Source organism: Eptatretus burgeri, chromosome 5 (genome assembly GCF_056783735.1).
Source record: "Eptatretus burgeri isolate ZD-2024b chromosome 5, Ebu_testis_v1, whole genome shotgun sequence".
Classification (NCBI taxonomy): Eukaryota; Metazoa; Chordata; class Myxini; order Myxiniformes; family Myxinidae; genus Eptatretus; species Eptatretus burgeri.
Genome location: NC_140965.1, coordinates 39,927,874 through 39,952,873, shown reverse-complemented (window position 1 = coordinate 39,952,873; position 25,000 = coordinate 39,927,874). Strand labels below are relative to the sequence as shown.

The 25,000-nt window shown below is 43.6% G+C and overlaps 1 long non-coding RNA gene across 2 annotated transcripts in view; it reads right to left on the bottom strand.

The window, feature by feature from the left end:
- Positions 1–25,000, bottom strand: part of LOC147026287 (uncharacterized) — a 105,909-nt gene that overhangs the window by 36,471 nt on the left and 44,438 nt on the right. For both annotated transcript variants that reach the window (XR_015058274.1, XR_015058273.1), the window contains exon 2: positions 190–436. This is a non-coding gene — a long non-coding RNA (uncharacterized LOC147026287). The remainder of the gene's footprint in view (positions 1–189; positions 437–25,000) is intronic.

Sequence of the window (25,000 nt, the reverse complement as noted above, 5' to 3'; positions counted from 1 at the left end):
AATTGGGGTCTTCCTCCCACCGTGAATCCCCTCCCACAGATATGCTACCCTGACAGAAATTATACTTGGGGTACTCTTTGGCAACATGCCAAATTTGGTTGGATTTGGTTCAGTAGTTTAAAAAAAGTTTTTGAAGCATATATAAACAAACAAATCTGAATTGAGGTTTATATATTAGATATATCGTACCGGGCGTAGTGGCATGCGCCTGTAATCCGGCTACTCGGAGGCTTGGGTTGGAGGATCGCTTGAGGACGGGTGCTCTACACTGGGCCGTACTATGAGAGGGTGTAGGGCAGCCTGGAATCATGGCGAAACCCAATCCTTATCCCTGTGTCGTAAGAGGCGACCAGGGTTGCGTCAGGAAGGGCATCTGGCATAAAACCTGTGCCAAATCAGTATGCGGATCATAACCGATGATCCGCTGTGACGACCCCTAACGGGAACAACAACATATTAGATATATCGTACTGCATAAATATTGTTGCATGAATGGCAATCCCCGATAACCATCATCAAGGGACAATTATGGACTACATTGGAAGCAAACTCCAGGAATTATCGAACATTCTATAATTTGCATGCATCGACCTGGAGAACTTGAACATCGTTTGTATTTCATGCATGTTTGGTTACACCTCGGTTACCAAACTCAGGATGATTTCTAATTTAATCATCCAAAGGTAATAAAATAATCAAAACTGTTCACACAACAAAATGGTGGCATCACAAGGTGCACCATGTCTCTTCAGAAATGAATAAATAAATAAATAAATAAATAAACTTGTACTTGCTGGTACATTGAGCAGTGCGAGACAGCAGTCCAAAGAGTCACAGTTCGGTCACAAGGAGTGGGGCATGGAGCTTCCCGAAGGTCAAGACCCTTTTCAGATTCCAATATGACCCAAAAGCATTGTCCCACAGGCAAGAGTAGGCAAGAGCTTTCAAGAGAGTGATCAAGGGCCAACTCACTCTTTCAATATGCCTGGTGTTGGCTTAATGGTTTGGGTGGTGGGCTTGGGATCTTAGGGTCCTGTGTACAAATCCCGCTTACCGTTGAATTAATACCAGGTGGGGTTGACTCGGCCTGTCATCCTTCCGAGGTTGGCGAAGTGAATACCAGCTTTCTGGGATGATTGAGCCTTTAAAATATCCTGCGTCAGAGTGGTGACTCATCCAGGTGTGTGCCCAATAGCCCAAGAGACTGCTTCAGCAGTACCGATGCTGTGTACAGAGTATGGTCCCAATGGATGGATGGTCACATTCTGCCATCTGATGGCACTGGACCAGTCACAATATTCCCCCCACCACCGAACCAGACTCTCTCCCCCCCCCCCCCACAGGTTAACCAATCTCTGGCCATTGGGGTTTCCGTGTCCCAGGTACAGTGGACCAATCATGGGCTAGGAATGATCCAAGGCCCACCTCGCCATGCTGACGGATAGCTGTGAGGAGGGTCCTTCTCTCTTTATTGGTGGGAGGGACAAGTGCTGCATCACCCTCTTCTCGCCTGGCCTTGACTAGTTTGACATTGGGGGCATATGTAGACAAAACATCTTAAACTGTTTAGTCGAAGATAGACAAGGCTCATACCCCTGGTCAGCTGCACAAATGACAACTTAACTCTACCACACACCCTTAATACATGATTCAAAATGTCCTAAGACAACATGAATATGAACAATGTCTGAGGCCTTAAACTAACCACTGCTCCCTACCCCACAAACATAACACAGCCCCCTCCCCAGAACCTGAAGCTCCCAGCAACGGTGATAATTCTCACCACTTTTTGCCAATTGAAATGGTCACTCATGTATACTGTATACTCAAGTTGTTGAGTCCACTAAATTACCTTAGTGACATGTTGAATACTAGTATATATGGAGTTTTATGTTCATGTAAATTGGTTGATTCATACATCAGTGGCCTAGCATATAAGTAAATAATGAATAAATATGGTTGTTCCTTTGAAATAACTAGTACGTGCCCATATGTGCGTGGCCTACGTGCAGCAAAAAAAAACAAAAAACTTTCAAACCGCGAGCCAGAAACAACCACACAGGCTGTTCCTTCGCTCTCGCGTGCCCGTACGTGTGAGCCCGGAAGTTCGCATATCGCAGTTACGATTATTCGCAATTTACTTTTAATGGCAAATTATTCAGTTGGCGCCAATGTATTTTGCGCTTTCGCAATGTCATCGGAAGGAAAAACACAAAGAGAAGAGAAGAGAAAAAAAAATGTATGTGCAAAGAACCCCCCCCCCCCCAACCAAAAAAAAAAACATTTTCAAACAACCACACAGGTCGTTCCTTCGCTCTCGTAAACGACGACTGGATTGGGGCATTGTGTTTATCTATAAATGCGCATAAGAAAAAGAGAAATTATTAGAATACACGAAGTCATCACTATCCGGAAGTCTGTACGTTGTAACCTGTAATGGGGAACGCGACTGAGGTTCTCTTCCCCATCGGCCACGCCCACACAGCAACGTGTCCTGTCATTGGTTGGTAAATAAATGGCCATAACTTGGGAAGCACTTATCCGATTAATATCAAACCTTGAAAAGGCACATCCACAGGTCCCCAGCAATATACCTGGCAAGTTTCAATTAGATCGGCCAGTGGTTGTCGAGAAACAGCGGTCACAGTCTCTCTCTCACACACACACACACACACACACACACACACACACACACACACACACACACACACACACACACACACACACACACACACACACACACACACACACACACACACACACACACACACACACACACACACACACACACACACACACACACACACTGCTGGAATTATAGATAGATGATACATGGCAAAAAGACTGTATTTTGATTAAATGCTTGGTCATTGCCAGTCATTGACTTTTTAATGTCAAAGCCACCAATTTCCTGATCAACCTTTGAATTATTATTTTGCAAATGTGAGCAACCAAGTGAAATAGTTGACCAACGTTTTGTTTCTCATGTTAATGAGTGTGGTAACGATGGAAAATCAGCCTGTTCAATCAAAAGTAATCGGGTTTGCAGGTGCTTTGTTGGTTAATTCTTAACCACATGGCACGAGTTACTTGCATTCTGCAAAGTGGAACTTTAAAAATCTTTTAATATTACATTACTTCCTAAGGAATGTAAAAGATTAGCCAATGAAACACGTATACCACGTGCTCTCACAAAGACCCCTGCCCAGCTGTTAACCCCAAGGCAACACTGGAGGAAAAACGAAAGAGATCTCCAAAAGGATGAAGGGAGGTGGGGGATGAGAAAGAGTGACAGAGGAGGGCGCATTGTGCTGCGAGGAGCACTGAATTAAGAGCCATGCCGGGCAGAGATTGCGCGGGGTTGTGCGGCTGGGAACACATGGTTTCCATGGCTGGGGCCTTTTGTAGGGGCCGTGGGGGAGTCGGTTCTGGAAGTCGAGAAATGCCGCTCTCATGCTGGTGGGAGCAAGCCTGCCGGGATGGTGCGTTAACCATCGCTCGCAATAGGAGAATCACTTGCGGGCGCCGGCAGGGGGGCCTCCCAGATTGATATTTTATCGTCCTTTAATTACGCCCCTGCCTGCAGTGGCTTGTGGAGGCGGTCTCTGTCTGGATCTGTGAATGTTCCGTGGTGCCCTTTGGACGATCTTTCGTCAGGAGTTTGTGGACGTTAAAGCTCACACTGTGTCTTTTGGGAAGAGGCGACGAGTAGCTTGGCACCCTGAACAACTTACAAATTCCTGCCCAAATCAACTCCAGTCGAACGTCAGGCTTCCTCGGCCAAATTCACGTGGTGGTGGCAGTACCACCACCACCACCACCACCAGATTCGGTGGTGTAATGGTGAGAGCAGTGTTTCTCAACCTTTTTTGTCCCACGCCCCACTTTGATTTTCCAAAAAAAATCGTATGCCCCACCATGATTGGAGACACTACAGTATATACTACATATGTATTCAAAAGGCTTTATTAAAACTTTATTGCAAATTTTATTCAATTGCTACTCACTTCAATGGGAGCCCTGCCCTTGATTCTGGCTGCAGATTTGTTTGATTTGAGGAACCAATCTTGTCAGTTTCAGCCTTAAATTACCACGTTTCGTGATTTCCAGTCGATTTCTCTTAGCTTGCAGCAAATCGGTAACAACACTAAATCCATATTCGACTAAATAAGTAGATGGAAAATTTATCAATACTTCCCTTGCCAAAGTAGTCGAGTTTGGGTATTTCTTTTCGCTCTTCTCAGACAGCCACATCATGGTTCCTTTGATCTTGAAAAGAGTTTTGAATCCTCATTCCCCACCAAAATATTGCCATGCCCCACCTTGAGAAACACTGGGTTAGAGCATCCGCTCTGAGTCTGGGAGATCAGTGGTTCGAACCCTATTTGAGTCATACCAAAAACTTTAAAAATTGTACATGCTGCTTCCTTGCTTAACGGTCAGCATCTAAAAAAACGCAAGGGAGCACAAAATTAAAGATGAACACCAAGGAGGAAACGGAAATGGCATATCAGAACCAACTTGTCTAAAAAATAAAAAAAACTGGAACTTCAACACATATCATCGTTTTAAGATTACAAATTGAAATGGTTTCCCAAACTGATTTAAAATTACATTAAAATAATTGATAATTATATATAACTCACTCTATTCCCATGAGTGTAACTAACCCAACAACGACATAATTAGATCCAAAGCTCGAACTGCACTCGTGCAAACCCACGTTTGTTTTTATTGCGCTCCATGAATTTGACGTCATATTGCTGAAACATGAAATGAGGTACAAACCAAGGCTCAATTTGGACCCGAAAGACCTTGTTGTATGAGATGGTTACAAGTTCAAACCTTTATTATTTGGATCTGGTAAGGTATCGCTCAGGGCATGTTGAGGAAAAGGAAATTGTGTACAAGTCCGCAAGGGAAGAGTCATATTGACTTGATGCGTACAACGGTGCAATATCGCTGTGACATGCCAACTGTAAATCGGCTCTCACCTTCATCATCACCATGTCCTGTCCCATGAAAGTAACGTCATTATGGAATTGTACAGTTGTGCGATATATATAGTATGCTAGTGGGGTGTGCTTACACATTGTATGCAATAACGAACCGTGTTTCCCCATTGTCTCGGGTCACTCATCTGCATTTATTTATTTCCATTTATTTATAATTTAATTTACGGACAATTTCTGAAGGTTTTGTGATTTTTTTTTCCCGGTGTATGGGCTTCGATGTCCATCGGCATGCAAAATTTCAGCTTTCTATGTCACCCAGAAGATACCGAACATTAATATCAGTCAGTCATTGAGTCAATCAGTCAGTTGTTAGAAAGAGCTTTATATACAGCTCTGGAAAAAAATTAAGAGACCACTGCAAAATTATCAGTTTTTTTGGTTTTACTATTTATAGGTATGTGTTAAAGTAAAATAAAGTTGCCTACAAGCCCTACATACGTACACCAAACCACGCCTCCCCAGCTTCATTTGTTAACGCACGAAAAATTAAGGTTGGATACTTTTTGAACACACCTCGTATATATACATATACATATATACAAATACATATATACATATATACATACAGCTCTGGAAAAAATTAAGAGACCACTGCAAAATTATAAGTTTTTCTGGTTTTACTATTTATAGGTACAGTATGTGTTTGAGTAAAATGAATATTTTTGTTTTATTTTATAAACTACTGACAATATTTCTCCCAAATTCTGAATAAAAATATTATCATTTGGAGGATTTATTTGCAGAAAATGACAACTGGTCAAAATAACAACAAAGATTCAGTGTTTTCAGACCTCAAATAATACAAACAAAACAAGTTCATATTCATTTTTAAACAACACAACACTAATGCTTTAACTTTGGAAGAGTTCAGAAATCAATATTTTGTGGAATAACCCTGATTTTCAATCACAGCTTTCATGCGTCTTGGCATGCTCTCCACCAGTCTTTCACATTGCTGTTGGGTGACTTTATGCCACTCCTGGCGCAAAAATTCAAGCAGCTCGGCTTTGTTTGATGGCTTTTGACCATCCATCTTCCTCTTGATCACATTCCAGAGGTTTTCAATGGGGTTCAGGTCTGGAGATTGGGCTGGCAATGACAGGGTCTTGTTCTGATGGTCCTCCATCCACACCTTGATTGACCTGGCTGTGTGGCATGGAGCATTGTCCTGCTGGAAAAACCAATCCTCCGAGTTGGGGAACATTGTCAGAGCAGAAGGAAGCAAGTGTTCTTCCAGGACAACCTTGTACGTGGCTTGATTCATGAGTCCTTCACAAAGACAAATCTGCCCGATTCCAGCCTTGCTGAAGCACCCCCAGATCATCATCGATCCTCCACCAAATTTCACAGTGGGTGCGAGACACTGTGGCTTGTAGGCCTCTCCAGGTCTCCATCTAACCATTAGATGTCCAGGTGAAGGGAAAGCTGAAAATTGGACTCATCAGAGAAGATGACCTTACTCCAGTCCTCTACGGTCCAATCCTTATGGTTGTTGGACCTCAGCCTGGCTCTTCTTTGCTTCTCATTGTTGAAGGGCTTTTTCTAGCTTTGCACGACTTCAGCCTTGCCCTGAAGAGCCTGTTTCGAACCATCCTCGCCATGCACTTCACCCCAGATGCCGTTTGCCATTCCTTTTGTAGGTCACTTGATGTCATCCTACGGTTGTTGAGTGACATTCGAATGGAATGGACCGGTCATCCTGGTCAGTGGAAAGTCGTTTTCGCCCACTGCCAGTCTGTAGCTTTGTTGTCCCCAATGTCTGCTGCTTGACCTTGTTCTTATGAACCGCCGTCTTTGAAATTTTAAGGATGGAAGCAACGTGACGCTCACTGTATCCCTCTGCCAGTAAAGCCAGAATTGAACCCTTCTTTTCCTCACTCAAAACTTTTCTTTTCAACTCTTTTGGCATGGTCAATAGTTAATTTTTTGATTCCAATTACTTTTGAGGTACTACTGGCACTGTTTTTGCCATCCAGCTGGTCCTATTGCAAGAGGATAGTGATGACCACAGCAGTGGTTTTTATACTTTTCCTTGTTAAATAAGATTTGCTTCAGGTGATCACCGAATCAGTACCTCACTATGAAGAATGAGGTGTGCCTGTGTTGGAATTCAACAGACACTGGAATAGAATGGCTGCCATACATGTGGAGATGCGGATTTAAATTTTTTTGGAGTGGTCTCTTATTTTTTTCCAGAGCTGTATTGGATGTCCACAGGATGGTGCTCAGGCAGCAAGGAATTAAGAGTAATAGCGTTGGCAGGTTACCTTTGCAGGCTTGCAGATCAAATCTACTTACCTTTGAGCTGTTTATCCTGCGTTTTGATGGATGGATGTTAATCTGGGTGTCCCATATGCTTACATTAGTTGGTGGACATTAAATATGGCAAGGTGTTTGTCCCCCCCCCCCCCCCTAAAGAGTGGGTAAGCTATCGACAACACCCTGAACAGATTACAAATTCCCACCACCTTCAGTTGAATGTCAGGCCTATCCAGTCATTCGTGAAAGACATGGGACGGTGAAGCTTCTCCCTTGGCCGATGCACTGAGAAGGTGGGATTAATTAATGGGCAGTTGAAGAGTATTAGTAGTCGTTCTCTGACATACTTCCCATAATTTGTGCAAAAAAGAGCAAGAACCATGAAAATTTAAGTTTGTTAAAAGAGAGAACCTTAACTGGCCAAAGACATTGTTGGAAAGGGAGACAAACTCTATGGCCGATAACAAAGGGAGACAAACTACAATGTTAGATTATTATTTAATTGTGCAATGTTGTACAAGTGCAATGTGTTCACTTTCATAACTGACTTTTATAACTTAAACACCTGATATTTTGTTTTCATAAATAAATAGTGAGATGCTTCAAAGTGATGACGAGAGAACACGATCAGAGATATGACGAATATGTTGTTATGATGAGCGAGGGAGTGCAGCATCGTGAAGAATGCAGAAATGTTTGTTTATTGGTGTTAAAATGGTTTGTCCGTTTTTACCTGTGTTGCAGGTCTACGAGAGGTTGTTTCTGTTGTTTTTGTTGTTGTGGTGGTTATTGGGGTTCTTGATATTGGGGTCGATTTTTGAAATGTGTTCCCATTGTTTGCCAACTGCCAGACCACACCCACATTGGTTGCTTAACTACACCCACTATGGCACCCAGCCAAAATTATTTGGCCACCATGTTAGTTTTCTGGTGGGCATGTTGGGCCTCTGCTGATTAATACACTGTCCGAGTTTATTGCGTCAGATTTTGATTGGCTTTGTTTGGGTTGAGTGTTCATTACGATTAGGGACACTGAAAAAAATCTCATCAGATGTCGAATAATAGTAAAGTTGAATCAAGCCCGTCGGAATGCATGATACATCAGAACGCACGGTAATGAAACGTTATGTCACGTTAATTACTAAAAAAAAAAGTAGCATTACGTAGTTTTGAACGCCCCCCCCCCCCATATTGGGGGCCTGGTGTTGGCTTAATGGTTAGGGTGGTGGGCTTTGGATCCGAGGGTCCTGAGCTCAAATCCTGCTCAGCTGTTGAATTAATACCAGGTGGAGTTGACTCTGCCTGTCATCCTTCCGAGGTCGGCAAAATGAGTGCCAGCTTGCTGGTATCCTGTGTCGGAGTGGCGACCCGTTCAGAATTGTGCCCAACAGCCAGGGAGACTGCTTAAGCAGCACCAACGCCCTGAAAAGAGTATGGTCCCAATGTCCTCTCTCCTCCTTATTGGGGTTAAACAATCCGTGACCATGTAACAAATCAGCTCGTTCTGATATAACCATGGCGGAGGTTGTCATGGATGAGAGGTGTCGAGTTAATATTTTAATGGCGCAGTTAATGTGCGTTTCCCAATCGCACTGTTCGTCTTTTAGGAGTGCTTTAAATGTGCGTTTCCCAATCGGCCCTTTACCGGAATTTGTCGCAGTTTGGGACCACAGTGCGATCATTGTTGTTTTAAAAAGGGTAAGTTCTGTCTTTCATTTATTTTCCACACAAACCTCATACGAGAACACTAAGAGGAAGATAAGGTAGATAGATGAGAGAGAAACAGAGAAAGAGAGAAAGAGAGCCAGAGAGCCAGAGAGCCAGAGAGCCAGAGAGCCAGAGAGCCAGAGAGAGAGAGCCAGAGAGAGAGAGAGAGAGAGAGAGAGAGAGAGAGAGAGAGAGAGAGAGAGAGAGAGAGAGAGAGAGAGATGCAGAAGCTCGTAGAAAGAATTTAAGGACCATAGGATGTTGTTCCCATCTCTTGGGGATTCCATTGATTCATGAGCTGCCTTGAGCTGAGCCATGACACTGTGCGGTCTGTTTGATTACCAGTATGAACAGTTCTTCTCCAGCTGGAAGCCGAAACATTGCTTCTGTTAAGCAAAACGAAAAGTGAGATTACACCTTCTTTTTATCACTCTTTATTATGCCCAGACACCCCACATGCAGAACGGGATCAGAACAAGTACCCCCAAAAAGAGAAATAGCTGAGGCCTAAAATCACTGTCCTTTCCCTTGCACATTGTTCCTATGTTTGTATTGTAATATAATAGTTGAAACTTTAAGGATTTGCTGATTTGCCCTGTACATTTAGATTATTTAATGCTTTTTAGCTGTGTCGGGACAATTTAATTGGTTGGATGTAAAATTGCTTTTCAATTGCTTGTCTATATATTGATTTTATTGCCTGAATCATTATTTCTGTAAATAGGGAATTACACACACTCTCCTGTGCAGCCTTTGTGGCTGCTGGTTGCATCATTGATTCGGTACACAGCTCTGCAACTGATGCAGTGCCCCTTTTACTAGTTGACTGGTACTCATTTTTCCAACCTCAGAAGGATGACAGGGTATTCCGATCGAATAAGTGACAATGCCATAACTGAGACGAAGTTCCACATACGTGTAGACATTGTCAAAATAAACAGTCCACACCAACATGAAACATCGACCTCTTTCTTTAAGCCTGATGGCCCCTCGCATCTCGAGGCAGAGCCGATAAGTTGAGTGGTCAGTGAAGGCCAGGAGGGACAAGACCCCCGCTGAGCTCAGTGTTTTGGCCTAGCTCTCAGCGGATGCCTTTAATAGAAAAGGAGTTGATTTACTCTCTGCAGGTGCCATGGCCCTGAGGCTACAAGAAAAAAAAACAACAGAACGAGGTGAAGTCGAAGAGGGAAAGGGGGCGTGGGTGAGTGGGAGAGGTTGCAAAAAAAGATATACACACCATAAGAAAGGGACGAGGGATTAATGGTTGGGTGTAACAGACTCCTCAAATCTCACACGCACGGATCCACCAATCTTTCTTTGTTTACCTGTTTATTTGCTACCAATAACTGTAATTACACCTATTTCTTTGATGTCTCAGTGCTCTTTGGGGTTTTCACGCCTAAGTAACTTTCCCGCACGAGAAATCACATGAAAAGGCAGCCATCCCCGTCCAACTGCGTCCTGTAATTTTTACCATGTGGCATTATCCTAAATGGATGGGTGAGGGCGAACGAGAGCAGCGATGCGTGCTCAATTTACAAGCTTCGAGTTCCGAGGGATTTCATGAGAATGCCACCAGAATCCTAAACCTTTAAGTTCTGGGTCGTCAAATTTGTGTAACGATTGTACACAAGTGCCTTTGCGTGGATGGAGATGCAGACGGATTGTTACATAAACGATGAAGGACTAGGTGAGCATTCTGTCTCTGGGTCATGTTCCTTTATGGCAGTTTACAAATTTAGAGGATCCATATATTTCAAAATTAAAAAAATTAAAAAATTCAGCTCCTTTATACAATAATGACATAGGAGTTCAACAGCCTCAGAGCTCCTTGATGAAAAACCGAATGTTGAAACAAAATCCAATAAACATGTTGTTTGAATTAATATCACGTGGGGAGAGGTCCAATGTTATAGGCACGGATGGTGGATGAGAAACGTCCTGCCAATAGGGCAGAAATCCCAGAGGTGTTATGTGAGGCAACGCATATCTGCGTCTCTAATGGACTTGTGAATGTCACTTTGAAGTATTGTGTGCTTACTGCTTCGTCGGTCCATCCTGCCCAAGTTTGCTAATCGCCTCTATCTCCGGAAGAGAACGACAGCTATCCTTTACAATGTCACCTTTCCTCGTTGCCATTTAATCACATGCTTAGCTGATTCTCATGTCCCATACTCTTTTACAGCGAGTCGGCACTGCCGAAGCAGTTTCTTGGCAAGGCTTATACTGGGTGGATTGGCACATTGCCTTCCAACCAGTGGTTCGGGCAGGAATTTGGAATTTGTTCATGGTGCCGGCGATAGCTTGTCTACTATTAAGGAAGGACACCATGGGATCTTTAACGTCCACCAACTAATGCTGATAGGTGGGACACACGTTTAACGTTCATCCGAGGGATGGCGCACACATTGATGAATCACCTTAGCTGTGAAAAATGACAATTAGTAGCTGGGTCAGGATTCGAACCTGGCTAGACAGTGAAGAGACAAGTGTGTCGGCCATCCTTCAAGCCCCTTGATAAGATATGGACAGAGAAAGTTTTTCTTTGCAATCAAACGGAACAGGAAAGAACAAATTCAGACAGAACAAAGAAGGAATAAAAGAGGGCTTCATGAAAATGAACATGAGCCATAAGTGAAGGAGTTATTTTTTCCAACTCTTCATATCTGTTAACACAATATAAGTAGTATGCCACTGAAAACATGCACGTGCATTTAAATCTTCCCATGGACTGAAAAACATGCATGTGCTTCGGTGCATGTAATCCTTCATGTGCACTGAAAACATGCAGGTCAGGTCAGGTATAGGAGCATGCGCTGAAGCAGCGTGTCGCTGAATCCACTTTCTGCCGGTACTCCAGGGGTCTCCATCTGGCCATCCCCCAGGCAGATGTCTGGCCCATCCCCATCTCCTTGAGATGCTGATTAACCTGCTGCAACCACGAGGAACGTAGTCAGCCCTTTGGCCTCCTCCACTCACGAGGCTCACTCACTGAGAGAATCTGGTGAGCAGGATCAGCGTCAGGAAAACAAGCCACATGTCCATACAGCCGCAGCTGATGCTCACAAACTACACAGGTAACAAACCTCATTTGAGTCTCCATCAGCAACCGCTCCTTAGACACAAAGTCCGACCAGTGATAGCCAATGATTCTCCAAAGAGACCTGGTACCAAAGGCGTTAATTCTCCATCTCAGATCCCTGGTCAGAGTCCAAGTCTCACATCCGTAGAGCAAGAATGGAATTACCAAGGACCTGAAGACTCAGACTTTCGTCCTCCTGCACAGGTACCGGCAGCACCACACCCCATTATCCAGTGAATCCATGACTCCCCAGGTCCGACCCAGATGTCTCTTCACCTCTGGTTCACAGCCAGCAGAGACATGAATATCACTGCCAAGGTAAGTGAATCTCTGTGACTTCAACATCCTCACCACAAACAGGTACAGACAGGATAGCAGCATCCAAGATGTCATTGAAAGTCTGAATCTTAGTTTTGACCCTGGAAACCCGTCATCCCAGCGGCTCCGACTCCTCATTCAGCATCTCGCGGGCCTCCAAAGGGATCATCTGCGAAATCAGTTAGAGATCGTGACATTCCCAAACGATGCACCGCAGCTTGACTTCTCTGACATCCTCCCCAAAATCCAGTCGATACAAGCACTGAAAAGTGTGGGGGCCAGCACACACCCCTGAGGAACTCCAGTAACAACTGGAAATAAGTAACAGATGAAATCACTACATCGAACAGCAATCTGAGTGCCAGAGCAGAGTTTAGACATCAGATTGATCAGTTTTGGTGGCACCCCACGAAGACCAAGAATCCTCCAGAGGGTATCCCGATTCACTGAATCGAATGCTTTGCAGAGATCAACATCGGTTGCAAGGAGCTCCTGCCAAAACTCTCATCTGCGTTCGGTGAGGACCCAAAGAGCAAGGATATGGTCAATCGTTGACCTCTTTGGTGTAAAGCCTGACTGCTCTAGATGCTAGTGCCCAAGCAGATGGTGGCAAACCCTATCAAGAGTTATCCGAGCAAAGACCTTGCTGGCACTAAGAGCAGTGTTATCCCTCGGTAGTTGTTGCAGTTCAGGGGATCACCTTCCCTTTCCAGAGAGGGATAACAAGGCCCCTCTTCTAGTCAGTTGGGACGATGCCTGTGTTCCAATCAGAGCACAGAACTGCATGCAATGACACAAATACAGCATTTCCACCAGCCTTGAGAAGTTCAGCATGGATGCCACAGATCCCAGGAGCTTTACTCAATTTCAACTGGTTCACTGCAACCTGTTTCCAGAAGCAAAGGTGGATCACAGTTGAATTGAGGGTCAGCAATAGGAATAGTGACACCTCTGACATACAACTCAACAGCTGGTGGATCAGCCTGGTACAGCCGGTCAAAGTAACCGGCCCAGCTGGCCTTCACTTTGCACTCCTCTATCAAGAGCACACCACCCTCCACTCTAACTGCAGTACACCGAGGGATGGGCTTGGAGTAACGCAATGTGCGAATTCTCCTGGAAGGACGACGAGAATCACTTGACCACAGGTGATGCTCTTCCCCCTCACAGATTCCATGCACCAAGTCCTCCTTGTTCACCCTCAGCAAAAGTAGTTTTACACCTCAGCTCCCTGAACAACTCAGCTCTGCCATGAAGCCTGGCCCTGCAACTCTGGTCAATGGTATCCAGTGTCCCTTGAGAGACAAAATTCTTCTTCACCCTGCAGTGAGTTCCAAGGCATCCACCGGCAACATCAAGGATGGGAGTCTTGAACGCACTGCTCAACTCTTCAGGGTTCCCCAAAGCACCCATGAAAACATGCATGTGCATGTGATCCATCACATGTACTGAAAACATGCATGTGCATTTAATCCTTCATTCTTTTCTGTTCCTATAAAATCTCTCATCTTCCATGGTTTCCCCTTTCCCAACGCTCATTAATATGCTCTATTTACTCTCTTCTCGTTTTATTCCTTTTTCTCCCTCTTCTGATTCCTCTACCTTTTTCAATACAATAATCTGTTTTGCTACAAGGTGAGGCCAAAGGAATGATTTTATAATCTGAATTATTTTGGAATCAACCATGTCATGGACCATGCATGACACGTTAACCAATGTTAACTGGAACACTTAGACTCATTGTAATAAATAAATAAATAAATAAACTTAAGTTACAGACACTCAAGTGAAGTGTTTACTTAAAAGCAACTTTTCCAGGATGTTGTTGACATGTCATAAGTGATCTATAGATGTGTAAAACATGATTTATGTGTGTTTGCGAATTATACCCAACTGCCAACTACAATATGATTGTAGCAGCACACATAAATATACACGCACGGGACTACAACTTACCTGACACAGAAACCACCCCAAAATCGGTTTCCATCTCAGATGAATCACTTTATTTTCTCCAATTTTTTTTCCTTCCGGCATCTGCAGGGAATCTATACATTTTGAAACCTTCTCTGATTGATTGGTATACACAATAGCACAGCATCTTGTCATTTAAAAAAGTAATGATGAGCTATCGTGTTCTCATTCAATGAGACATCGATGGAGAACCATGACCCACATGACAAGAAATTTCCAGGATGAGCCACATCGCTGCCAACCAACCATCCATTGGGACCATACTCTGTGCAGAGCGTTGATGCTGCCTGAGCAGTCTCCTTGGCTATTGGGTACAATCCTGGACGGGTCGCCACTCCGATACAGTATACCAGCAAGCTGGCACTCATTTTGCCGACCTCGGAAGGATGACAGGCAGAGTAAACCCCACCTGAAATTAATTGAACAGCCATATGGGATCTGAACTCAGGATCCTCAGACACCAAGCCCTCCACCCCTAACCATTAAGCCAACACCAGGCATACATCACTACTCCTGGTATATAATGACTCCAATCAAACCCAGAAGCAGACAGCTTAAAAGGAAAGCACACCATCAACTGAGTTCTCATTCAATGAAGAGTTTCTTCGTGTGCCGCCACCGTACTAAGTTCCTCTATTCATTTACCACTACCATAACGGACTCAAGCTCAAGTGCTCAAGCTCAAGTGAGTTCATAGTATATTGTGCACTAGTCAAGATTAACCATTAACCCCTTACAGGAGTTCTAAAACTCTGATTTTTTGCGCAATGAATAAATATATGGTCCAATGTCTGCTTCATTCATTCATATTGCAATCAAACATATATAGAGAGCACAATGTGTATATAAAATTGAAAGGAAATGTGTGAAGTCCTTCAGTTTGGGCATTTAGTGATGCTGAGCATGCATTATGAAGACTATATAGGTCGGAGTTCAGTAAGTTATACCCCGGCTGGAAGCGCGACAATTGGCGCTAAATTGTTCGATACCTCAAACAGCAAATACCAGTCACTTGCCGCTTCTGCTACTGTTGCAAAGTACCTCTTACAAGTATCCAATTAAAGAAAACACTTTGTTATCCCGGGAGCAAGCAAGTTACTGCTAATCCTGTCTTAGAAAGTTCCTTTTTCGGGTTCTAAAGCCGCCCCGCGACCCAGGGTTTAATTAAACAGAGCTGGCATGACTTGCAGACAGACTGCCACTACATTTCATTTCACTGCGACTGGAGATTAAGTCCCATTTAAGCGTCCCTTGAGAACGCAGGGGCGGCCAAAGAATCGTTTCACCTGCGCGGGTCAAAGGGCGAATACCGGAGCTGCGTTTACACGGCACTTAGTGGGACAGCAAACGGGGTCAGCAGGCAAGCTGAGAGGGAGAGAGATGTGCGGCGCAAAAGTTCAGGCTGTTAAAATCAGATGGGGTCAAAAATCATGTGATTAAGATATGACCTAATTTGAACGTGCACGATTCACAAAAAAATAAAAAAATAAAAAATTATCTACCTCAAAGTACTCAACAGGCAAAAGTTCAATAAGTTAAATTCCACCAATCCCATGTGACAAGGGAACACCACTTCTCCTTCCCATTAATTCAATTGTTCCAATGGATGATCAGTAAGTCTGTAATCTAAAGCAAAAGCTCAGTTACACACATTGGAAACATTATTATTCGTCGACCGATTAAATTGGAAATGAAACATTTAAAGTGAATAATTAGGTTGGGTTTTCTACAGGGTGGTCCATATGTTTGGTACCCCCCGCTAACAAATAGCATGATGTATTGTTATGTTCTCGGCTCAACATTATATATATATATATATATATATATATATATATATACATATATATATATATATATATATACATATATATACATATATAAATCTGTGTGTATGTGTGTGTATGTATATATATATATATATATATATATATATATATATATATATATATATATATATATATATATATATATATATATATATATATATATATATATATATATATATATATATATATATATATATATATATATATATATATATATATATATATATATGAGCCTGGTGTTGGCGCAGTGGTTAGGGCAGCGGCTTGGGATCCAAAAGGTCCTGAGTTCAAGCCCCGTTGGGCCACTGAATTAATACACCAGGGGGTTGACTCAGCCTGTCATCCTTCCGAGGTCGGCGAAATGAGTACCAGTATACTGGGCCGGTGTATACCCCGGTTAAAATAGGGGTACCATATCCCTGTGTCGTAAGAGGCGACCAGTGTTGCGTCAGGAAGGGAATCCGGCGTAAAACATGTGCCAAATCACTATGCGGATCATACGGATGATCCCCTGTGGCAACCCCTCACGGGAGCAGCCGAAAGTAGAAGATATATATATATATATATATATATATATATATATATATATATATATATATATATATATATGTATGTATAAATAGATATATGTGCATATACATATATATATATATATATATATATATATATATATATATATATATATATATATATATATATATATATATATATATATATATATATATATATACACACACACACACACACACACATATATACATATCTCTATTATAATACCAAGCTTGCACACGAAAAACTCGGCTCACCGTCACACGATTCCTATGAAATTGCTGTGGCACTTAGTGGACATGCCGACAATGTTTGGGAAGTCTTGGCATTCCATAGTACCACTTGCATTTTGCACAATGCATATTTTTGTCATTCCCCGTGTACGGTCTGTCATCTGCTACCAGCTACGTTGTACTGCTATCCCGTACATGTGCACAGGTATCTCTAGTATGTGTATATGTATATATATATATATATATATATATATATATATATATATATATATATATATATATATATATATATATATATATATATTGTTGTGGTTGACGAAATTCGCAAACCACCATTCAGGTCCCTTAGGTGAGATATCTCTGTAAGTATATGTGTAGTTAGTCCAAACCCGTTGTTTAGAGGGAATAAATGTCATTCATTCGGGCTGCGACCCCTCTAGATAGCCGTTTTTCTTTTACTATCTTTATTTTGGACCAGCCGCCATTACTACCATTACTACCACCACCAACCACGTCTCAACAGCCATCACACAACAACCACCAACCGCAACACCGCTTCACAACCACAGCCACGACCTTTACCGTCACAACTCGCCCTCGCAACCATCGCATCACCGTCATTCCCGCGCCGCTTGTGGGCACCGATACTGGACTCGTGCAGGGCGCGCACCGAGCAGCGGGTGCAAAAGCGCCGGCCTTTCCGAAGCAATCGGATCAAAAACGACTCACGCCCACTTCTGTTCCGTCCTATCGGCGAGCGTGGGGCGATTTGGCCCCGCCCCCAGGTGCGTCGGAGTAATATCGCTATATGCAAATTCGCGGATCAAAAAGCATTCACGCCCACTTTTCTTCTGTCCAATGGGGAGCCAGCCAGAGGTAAAGGGTCAAAGGTGAAGGAGCGAGGCCCCGGGGGCTATAAAGGGCCGCGTTCGCTCGCCAAAAAGTGGAGTTCGGAGTTGAGTTGGGAAGAGCCAGTGAAGTGGAGTTCGGAGTTGAGTTGGGAAGAAGAAGCAGTAGTAGTCAGTAAAGTGGAGTTCGCAGTTGAGTTGGGAGTCAAGTGGAGTTCGGAGTTGAGTCGGGAAGAGCCAGTCAAGAGAGGAGTCGGAGAAGGCAGTTGGACGGAGCTGTGGAGAGTTGGAGAGGTGGCGGCGGCGAAGGCGGTCGAGGGGGTGCTCGTGTCAGAGTCGGGGAGCTGTGGAGAGGAGAGGCCGGCAACGCGACCGAGGTCGTGGTGGAGACGCTCGTCGCGGAACCCGAGCCAGGGAGATATCCTCCTTCCCCCGAGCATCAACAACCCCCTCCCGTTTCCCCCCCCGCGCTGAGATAGTGCGAGAAGGGGGCCCCGTTCCCACCCCATACCAGGCAGTCCCAGCGAGGCCCGCGGAGTCGGGGCGCCAGCGCCATTTTGCGGCTCATCACCAGACGGGTAGGCTCGACGCGGTCTCGGCCCCAGGCCCGTCTGCCCCCCCCCCTCATAGTGGAGGGTGGTCCCTTTTTCTTTTGCTTTGAGTATATGTGTTGTCGGCGCCGTCTGTGAAGTAAAACTGTATAAGTGTTGCCGTGTGCTCGGTAGTCGGTTAGCTCTGCATTGTGTCTCACTTTTACATTTGCTTTTTGTGCATTATTGTGTGTTTCTTCTTCTTTTACATTTGCTTTTGGTGTATAATTGTATATGTGTGCTTTCCGTTTGCCGCGAAATAAATGTGCTCTATGTTGAACTGTTTCTCCCGTTTCGCTTCGTCTTTTCTCTAATTGAATCTCCATCTTACTTCACGTAAAGGGTTGGTCGTGGGCTAAAACGCCCGATAATTAATCGAACCGTCCAGGTTGACGATAACACCGCTCGGTTATCCCGATAGTACGGAACGGGTCGCTTAAAGTGGCCCGTGTCCGAAGTCGACCTGCGGCGAGGTGCGATCGCCCGGTCTACCCTCCGTGTGGGTACTTAGGTAGGTCGAATTTGGCGAGCAACCCTATCCCACGCGGGGGGCCGATTGGCACGATCGTGGTGAGGCCGAAAGGGCCCACCCGTGACTAGTTCCCGGCGTTAGTCCGAGAGGGTCACGACGGGATTGTCCGTCCGGTGGGCGACGTGCCGCGATTCGAGTTACGTGGCCGTCCGCACGCCGGCGGGCGCGAATCCGCAACAATATATATATATATATATATATATATATATATATATATATATATATATATATGTATGTGTGTGTTTATATATATATATATACATATATATATATATATATATATATATATATATGTATACATATATATATATATATATATACATATATATCATATATATATATATACATATATATACATATATATATATACATATATATCATATATATATATATATACATATATATACATATATATATATACATATATATATATATATATATATATATACATATATATATATATATATACATATATATATATATATATATATATATATATATATATATATATATATACATATATATATATATATATATATATATATATATATATATATATATATATATATATATATATATATATATATATATATATATATATATATATATATATATATATATATATATATATATATATATACATATATATATATATATATATACACATATATACATATATGCATACATTTGTATGTAGATACAGCACCAGTCAAATGTTTGGACACATGTACTCATTCAAGGGTTTTTCTTTATTTTTCCTGTTGTCCACATTGTCGAACAATAGTGAAGACATCAAAACTATGAAATAACACATATGGAATTATGTCGTGACCAATAAAGTGTTAAACAAATCAAAATATATTTTATATTTTAGATTCTTCAAAGTAGCCACCCTTTGCCTTGATGACAGCTTTGCACACTCTTGGCATTCTCTTAACCAGCTTCAAGAGGTAGTCACCTGGAATGCTTTTCCATTTACAGGTGTGCCTTTTTAAAAGTTAATTTGTGGAATTTCTTTGCTTGTTAATGTGTTTGAGCCAATCATTTGTGTTGTGACAAGTTAGGGTTCGCATACAATAAATAGCCCTGTTTGGTAAAAGACCATTATTTTATCTGTACTGTAGTGGTCCATATTATGGTAAGAACAACTCAACTACGCAAAGAGAAATGGCAATCCATCATTACTTTAAGACATGAAGGTCAGTCAATCCAGAAAATGTCAAGAACGTTGCAAGTTTCTTCAAGTGCAGTCACAAAAACCATCAAGCGTTATGATGAAACTGGCTCTCATGAGGACCACCACAGGAAAGGAAGACCCAGAGTTACCTCTACTGCAGAGAATAAGTTTATTAGAGTTATCAGCCTCAGTAATTGCCAATTTACTGCACCTCAAATTGTAACCCAAGTAAATGCTTCACAGAGTTCAAGTAATAAACACATCTAAACATCAACTGTTCAGAGGAGACTGCGAATCTGGCATTCATTGTCGAATTGCTGCAAAGAAACCACTTCTGAAGCAGCCCAATAAGAAGAATAGACTTGCTTGGGCCAAGAAACATGAGGAATGGACATTAGACTGGTAGAAATCTGTCAATTGGTCTGATGAGTCCAAATTTGAGATTTTTGTTTCCAATCGCCATGCCTTTGTGAGACGCAGAGAAGGTGAACGGATAAACTCTGCATGTGTGGTTCCCAGCGTGAAGCATGGAGGAGGAGGTGTGATGATGTGGGGATGCTTTGCTTGTGACACTGTCGGCGATTTATTTAGAATTCAAGGCACACTCAACCAGCATGGCTACCACGCCATCCCATCTGGTTTGCGTTTCGTGGGACCATCATTTGTTTTTCAACAGGACAATGTCCCAAAACACACCTTCAGGCTGTGTAAGGGCTATTTGACCAAGGAGAGTGATGGAGTGCTGCATCAGATGACCTGGCCTCCACAATCACCCGACCTAAACCCAAGTAAGATGGTTTGGGATGAGATGGACCGCAGAGTGAAGGAAAGGCAGCCAACAAGTGCTCAGCATATGTGGGAATTCCTTCAAGACTGTTGGAAAAGCATTCCAGGTGACGACCTCATGAAGCTGGTTGAGAGAATGCCAAGAGTGTGCAAAACTGTCATCAAGGCAAAGGGTGGCTACTTTGAAGAATCTAAAACATATAATATCTATCTATAATTCCAGTAATCTGTGTGTGTGTGTGTGTGTGTGTGTGTGTGTGTCTGTCTGTCTGTCTGTCTGTCTGCGACCACCGTTTCTCGACGACCGCCGGTCCGATCTGATTGAAACTTGCCAGGAGTATTGCCGGGGCCCCGCAGATGTGCGTTTTCGAGGATTTGATGTCAATCGGACGAGCGGTTCCCAAGTTACGGCCATTTTACTGCTTTTTCAGTGTTGAAAAGGTGTATATATGGCAGCTGAAGGTGTCGTTCCACCTTCTCATGCCATTTTTTCCCAAATTATTAATAACCGGACGATCACTGGTCCGATTGGATTGAAACTTGCCAGGAATATTGCTGAGGACCCGCGGATGTGCCTTTTCGAGGATTGATATCAATCGGACGAGCGGTTCCCAAGTTACGGCCATTTATCTGTCGACCAATGACAAGACACGGTGCTATGACATCACGAATGACGTCAGAATTAATGTTTATTTATTTATTTATTTATTATTATTTTTTTTTTTTTGCACGATTAATGGTCCGATCTCATTGAAACTTGCCAGGAATATTGCTGGGGAACCGCTGATGTGCCTTTTCAAGGTATGATATTAATCGCCGAGCGTTTCCCAAGTTACGGCCATTTATCTGTCGACCAATGACAAGACACGGTGCTATGACATCATGAATGACGTCACAATGAATGTTTATTTATTTATTTATTTTTTGCACAATTGACGGTCCGATCTGATTGAAACTTGCCAGGAATATTGCTGGGGACCCACGGATGTGCCTTTTCGAGGTTTGATATTAATCGGACGAGCAGTTCCCAAGTTACGGCCATTTATCTGTCGACCAATATCGGCGAGAGAGGGGGACGGGAGAGGGGGGGGATGAGAGTGGGGGCGACAGAGGAGGGGGAGAGGAAGGGCGAGACGAGGGGGGATAGAGGGGGGCAAGAGAGTTGGGGAGAGAGAGGGGGTGAGAGAGGGGGTGAGAGAGAGGGGTGAGAGAGAGGGGGCGATATGGGGGGTGAGAGTGGGGGGGAGAGGGGGATGAGAGTGGGGGGCAAGAGAGAGGGGGCGAGAGAGAGGGGGCGAGAGAGAGGGGGCGAGAGAGAGAGGGGCGAGAGGCCTGCACATACTGGCACTCACCTATGGGCACGCACCTATGGGCCCGCCCCTACGGGCCCATACTAGTATTTTATAAAATTATATAAAATTTGTTTCACACTTTTTTGGGTTACTACATAATTCCATGTGTTATTTCATAGTTTTGATGTCTTCACGATTATTCTACAATGTAGAAAATAGTAAAAATACAAGCCGGTAGGCGACGAGGGATCCGCTAGGATCGAAGCGCTGGATACGATGCTTTTCATTCTGACCGATCCACCGACGAAGATTCATTGCCAAGACGTATTGGTTCACATACAATTGTTCCTCTGCCTGGCAAGATTTTTCCTATTGCGTAATTTGCCAACTGGCAATCCTCAGAGTGGAGATAGAGGAAAGTGTAAATGACAAAACATGTTCTACCAACCATGTTCTATCACCATGCCAAGACGCTTTCGTTTACGTCTAACCGTTTCGCCTTGATACTAATTTATAAGGTTCTTGTTTCTCCACATTCAAAACTGTAGGACAAGTATTGAAAATAGTGAACGTAGGGCGAGAAAAAGTATTTTTTTCGAATTTTGCCTATTTCAGCCCCGACTCTCTTGGTGATCAAATCTGGAAAAATGCTGCGGTTCAATTTTGTAGCAGTTATTAAACTCTATCGAACCCCGAATTTGAACGTTCCGCCATCGATGGTTTCCGAGGTCAAGGTCACAACATATTCCCTGGTTCACCACCTTTCCGCATTCGGAGGTCTGCCATTCGGAAACTATGAGAGATAGAGGAACGTTATGCTGTCGCGATAACTAGATGGGGATGCAAGGAATAGGCAGGAGTTGGTTCCGTCGCTCTACCTATCACAGAAGCCGCGCTACGTCAGTTACCATTTGGGTTCTTAAAACACGGTTTTTCAGCCGCTGCATAGCAACGAAACTCAAACGCGCACACTCTCAGCTCATGTGGCACCTGTTCGCCAAGTTTCATCGAAATCGGTTTGCTGGTTTGTGCTGTGGAGCCTCGCGTTGCGGACACACACACACACACACACACACACACACACACACACACACACACACACACACACACACACACACACACACACACACACACACACACACACACACACACACACACACACACACACACACACGGAAAACCTCACAATAACGGATATCTAGCGAATCCCAATAGAAAAACCCTTTTCGGTGTAGGTGTGTCCAAACTTTTGACTGGTACTGTATATCGAACACTGGAAAAAAAAATCACAGAATCGTTGAACAACATTCATGGATGAAAATATAAATAAATGAAAATAAATGAAAAATCAAATGCAGGTGAGTGACCTGAAACAAAGGGGAAGCACGGTGATTTTGTGTGCCGGCGGACATGGAAGCCGATACACCGGGAAAAAAAACATCACAGAATCGCCGTACAACATTCATACATGAAAATATTGTTGAGGACCTGTGGTCGGGGGTGGCGAAGACCACGAGGGGTGAGCTACCTTGGGTTACAAACCAGACTCTCCAGAATCGCAGGCCATCGCACACGAATAATTTTGTGACGTGGCGGGTCGCTCATCGACCGTGAATGCCAATAACTTGACCACGTGACTTAGGGTCCTCCGTCTGATACCGTTTACCTAAAGGTCAAATGATCTAATTACCAGGGGACATGCCTGCGGTACGTACTTGCTCAAACCGGATCACATTACCAGATCAGAGGCAGCCGAGCGGGACTGTCAAGCACATATTGGCTCGGAAACAGATCGTTGGGGGATAACATCCTGGTGAAACAAGGGTGCGAACCATGCTGGACCAACGGAGGAAAAGACAAAAACGAGCTGGGAACATTTCTACACAAAGCATTTATTTACAATGGCGAGGAAACGTATGTGGCACATTGAATTGGGTTTATTTGTATGTACAGCAGGGGATAGCAAGGAATTTATGGGGTGTGGCAAAAGGCAAGCATTCTTACAAAAGAAGACACAAAGCAGAGTTATACTGTTATATCTTCTATAATATTAACTTAAGCTAGGACAGGCGCCATCACATACACACATATACACACAAACCCGAGGAAGATTAGATATAGTCGAGAGAGAAAGAGAACAGATGAGGATAAACGGCCTCTCAATACCTGGCGTGGTCGGCAGACCAACGCAACCCAGAATGCTTAGGGACAGGTAGGTGGGAGGAATACTGGTGGTGTCTAAGGTGTGGGAGTGGGAGGTGTGTTGTAGTGTAGTGCAATGTGGAGGGAGGGGGTGCGGTGTCGTGCCACAGGAAAATGGGATTGTGAATCAGTAAGGATGCTCTTTGTGCATCCAAAGAAGATGGACAGAGAGGTGGATAGAGAGAGTGAGGAGAGAAGATGCGTGAGGAGAAATATCCCTAACCTAGCCATGTATAGGTCTGTTTGCGTAGCATGTACCTCCGTGGGACGCTCTGCCTGATTGTTTCCACCTCAAGATGTGGCACGTTATCACCTGCGTAATCACTTTGCCAGGGCTCGTGGCAAAGTGCGCTCTGCACTGGTCCGTCTGGCTGCACGGGGGTGACCAAACATTAACAGAATGGCAAGGAGTTTCGGCAGTCGTCCAGGATCAGGCTCTCAAGAAGAAGAATGTCCTGGCAATCACACACCAAGATAAGGACAGCGAGCACAGGAGAGGCAGCGAAGAAGAAGAAGCGAAGAAGAGCAGGCAACAAAGAGCAGGCCTCAAAAATAAGACAGAGCTAACAGCTCTGCGCTCCCCCTTTTATAAGCCCAGCATGAAGGGTGA